Genomic DNA, 4181 nt, shown 5'->3' with positions numbered 1-4181 from the left:
CATCACAGCTCACAGCAACCTCCAACTCTTCGGTTCAAGCAATTCTCTTGCTTCAGCCTCCCAAGTAGCTGGGACTACAGGCATCCACCATAACACCTGGCTAATTTTTTTTGTAGTTCTCATTGTTGTTTGGCAGGCCTGGGCAGGATTTGAACCCGTCAACTCTGGTGTATGTGGCCGGTGCCCTAGCAGCTGAGCTATAGGCGTGGAGCCCTTTTTTTCTCTCTTTCTTTCTTTCTTTCTTTCTTTCCCTCCTTCCCTCCCTCCCTCCCTTCCTTCCTTCCTTCCTTCTTTCCTTCCTTCCTTCCTTCTTACAGAGATAGGGAGGGGTCTCACTCATGCTCAGGCTGGTCTCAAACTCCTGAGCTCAAGCCATCCACCCATCTCAGCCTCCACAGTGCTGGGATTACAGGTGTGAGCCACCACACCTGGCAGACATGAATTGATTTTGAATAAATTTGTAGCTGTGTATTTAAATGATGTTTTTAAAAAACTAACACTTATTAGAATTTGGGTCTTCATTATTGCTTCTAATTCCAGTAACTTTTTCTCAAATTTGGATATATTATTTCCCCAAGACTAAAGTAGCAGATACATTTAAAGGTGATTTGCAATTATAGGCCTCTCCTTTGAATTGGGATTAATTACTTTCCAGAAAGGCAGATTGGAATAGCAATTTAGTGCAGAGCTGTGAGCCTTGGTGAGGTAATAGAGAAGAATTCAAGGCTGCTGAAAGTAACCTTTTGACATCACTTTGCTATAGGAAAAAGGAGTAGCTTTGCTCGAAAGTAGACTTCAGACAGTTATGTATACAACTGACTAGGGGTTGAAAGGTTTCTAACAGCTGGGACTGTAAGTAGGGAATTAGTATCTTAGAAATGTTTCCTACCCATTTCGTTCTGATCTGAGTCCGGAGAGTCTAATCTTGAGATGAAGCAAGAAATACACAAGTGCTTGTTACCATTCTGGAGGAATTGTAGGAAATCCTCAGCATCTAAAGTTTTGACATTCAATACCAGGTGTTGTGGGGTCGCCTATAATCCTAGCTTCTTGGGAGGCAGAGGCAAGAGAATCGCTTGAGCCCAAGAGTTTGAGGTTGTTGTGAGCTGTGACGTCATGGCACTCTACCGAGGGTCACAACGTGACAACTTGTCTCAAAAAAAAATTAATTAAAATAATAAAAAAAAAGATTTTAAAGTTTTGACATTCACAAAAGATGACCTAGAATTTACCACCTGCTCTAAATGCAGAGCATTTCTGGAAACAACTTATTATCCACAGGTCTCTGTCATTAAGACAATGTATTACCCTAATCAGTACGACTTCTAATAATGGGGTAGATGGCATTTTTAATATATTTTAAGAGTAAAGTAGAAGGATCTTCCACAGGTAATTATTTTAGAGAGATGGCTAATTATCTCATGTTTAAAGATCTCCAGGAAAGATGACTTCAGTAACCTTGAGCCTTAAGTTTTTTTTTCTATAGTCTTCAGAATACAATCTAAATAATAGTGGCCATGGGTAATTTCTCCTAGAATGGTGGTAAATCACATTTCTCCCAGAATAACATACGTTTGCTCAGAATTTAAAACCAAAGATATATGCTTACGTGTGTGTGTGTGTGTGTGTGTGTGTAAGCATACCCCAACAGCCATTCAGACCACAGGGAATACTGAAGAGAGACAGAGAGCAGAACAAGGACAGAGAGAATTTCTAGTGCATACTTCCATCTCATCCTGAGACATGGACTTGGTTTCATCTTTGTATTTCCCACTTTCTGCTTAACTTCTTAAAACCAAGAGATCCGACAGATGGGTTGTCTTGATGAAAGTCCCAGAGTTGCATTATTGCCACTACCAAATCAGCCAGTAGTTATCCTCAAATGCACAGAGAGTCCGGTCTCTGAAAACTTTTGAATGTAAACAAGGTACTCTAGGAGAGTCAAAATGAGATCTGGGTTTACATCTGACTAGCTTAAGATTTTCATGTCTACATAAATGTATGCATGTGTACATATTTCTTTGCTATAAAACCAAATAATTGGTTTGAATAGATGCCATAGTCTTTAAAATGTCAGCAGACTAATAAAAGGGAATTGATAGGCAACCATCCCCTCTACCTCCCCATGGTATGCAGAACAGCAGAATGGTTTTGAGGAATATTTCTTTCTCTATTTTTTTCGGGGGCGGGGGAGAAAAAAAATGGCCCTGTTAATACTTTTATTATTCAAATACATAAAGCATAGTTTTCCATTGCATAAAGGGCTCAGATGGACCCAGCTGGAAAGAACTAGATAATTAAAATATCAATTAGAACAGGGGAGATTAAGTGACTTTATTTGAATAGAGCAATTGGGCAGAATTAGAATTGAAAGGAAAATAAAATAGCTGAGAAAGAAGCAAACATGTTAACCCTGCCCCGGTCTTCAAGTAAACGTAGGATAAGAATGATAACAAGTGGTACTTCTCCAAATGTTGCCGTAGGTAAATTCAGGGGCATCCACTTCTCTGAGACATAGACTTCCTATCATACGCTTCATCTTGTCTGCAACAATTGCTTCTGTTGTTGTGTACACAGTGAATATGGAATATGACTTATTTATAAAGAATATTTAAAATTTGACATTATTTTAAAAGAAGACTGTATAGAAATAGCATCTTGTTGATTTTTCTAGCAATCTATATATCATAGGAAATTAAATGGATAGTAAACAATAAATAATAACACTTTGAAACTATTAAAAAATACATAAAATCCATATGTGATTATTCGTAAGCATTGAACAATTAATAAGATTTTAAATAGTGCAATCATTTTTTCCATTTATAATTGAGCTATCTTTATGTATTTAGGCCAGGTTTTCCAGAGATACAGAACCAATAGGATATATGTATAAAAAATTGGCACACATGATTATGGTCGCAACCAGCAAGCTGGAGACTCAGGAGAGCCAGTGTGTAGTTCTAATCCCAGTCTAAAAACCCAAGAACCATGAGAGTTGAAAATAAAAGTTCTGGTCTGAAAGCCAGCAGGTTAGAGGCCTGAGGGAGTCAATGTTTCAGTTCTAGTACTAAGGCTGGAGAAAACCTAAGTCCAGCTCAAGCTGCCAGGCAAGCGGAGTTCCTTCTTATTCAGCCTTTTTGTTCTATTCAGGTCTTCAAAGGATTGAATGAGTCCCACCCATGCTAGGAAGTGCAATCTCCTTTACTTAGTGCACTACATCAAATGTTCATTTCATCCAGAAACACTTTCATATATACACCCAGAATAATGTTTGACCAAATAAATTAACCATCATAAGTTTACTCCTTATTAACTTGGCACTTATATGTACCATGTTTCCCCGAAAATAAGACACTGTCTTATATTTGTTTTTTCTCAAGAAGACACACTAGGGCTTATTTTCAGAGGATGTCTTATTTTTATTAAGTATAATACAACAATCTACATTTATTCAGATACAGTTAAGTCATCTTCTTCTGGAACCTGACAGGGGAAGCCGACCTTGTTAGTGGGACTGGTGCTAGTGATGCATGAAGCATGAACTCCTTTCCCCTAGCTGTTCACACGTGTGCAATAGGATGCCTGCGACGGTGGTTACATGTGTACCCACACAAGTGCGAATGGCTATGGCAGATAGAAGGTATTCCAGTCTTCCTTACCGTTCAACGCCAAAATGCTATGTATCTGCATAGCCACGCCCATCACTAGGTCTTATTATCGGGATAGGGCTTATATTTAACAAATGCATAGAAATCCTGCTAGGGCTTATTATTGGGGTAGGTTCTTACTTTCAGGGAAATATGGTATCTCCAATTAAAGACAATAATGAGATCATAATTTCACCCAATATGATACAACTATCTTCATACTACTGAAAATGCACTAACCCCTAGTCCTGAAGAGGAGATGAAGTCCCTGAGTGATGTTTACTCTTCTCCTTAATGTCCTATGACTTATATGGTATGATGTAAAATTAACAATACTGCTCATGCCTGTAATCCTAGCACTCTGGGAGGAGGCCAAGTGGGTGGATTGCTTGAGCTCAGCCTAAGCAAAAGTAAGACCTGGTCTCTAAAAAACATTGTGGGATGTTGTGGCAGGCACCTGTAGTCCCAGCTACTTAGGAGGCTGAGGCAAGAGAATCTCTTGAGCCCAAGAGTTTGAGGTTGCTGTGAGCT

This window comes from Otolemur garnettii, unplaced genomic scaffold (genome assembly GCF_000181295.1).
Source record: "Otolemur garnettii isolate 467f Iridium unplaced genomic scaffold, OtoGar3 scaffold00002, whole genome shotgun sequence".
NCBI lineage: Eukaryota > Metazoa > Chordata > Mammalia > Primates > Galagidae > Otolemur > Otolemur garnettii.
The sequence above is the reverse complement of the archived record's forward strand: the minus strand, read 5'-3'. Positions refer to the sequence as shown.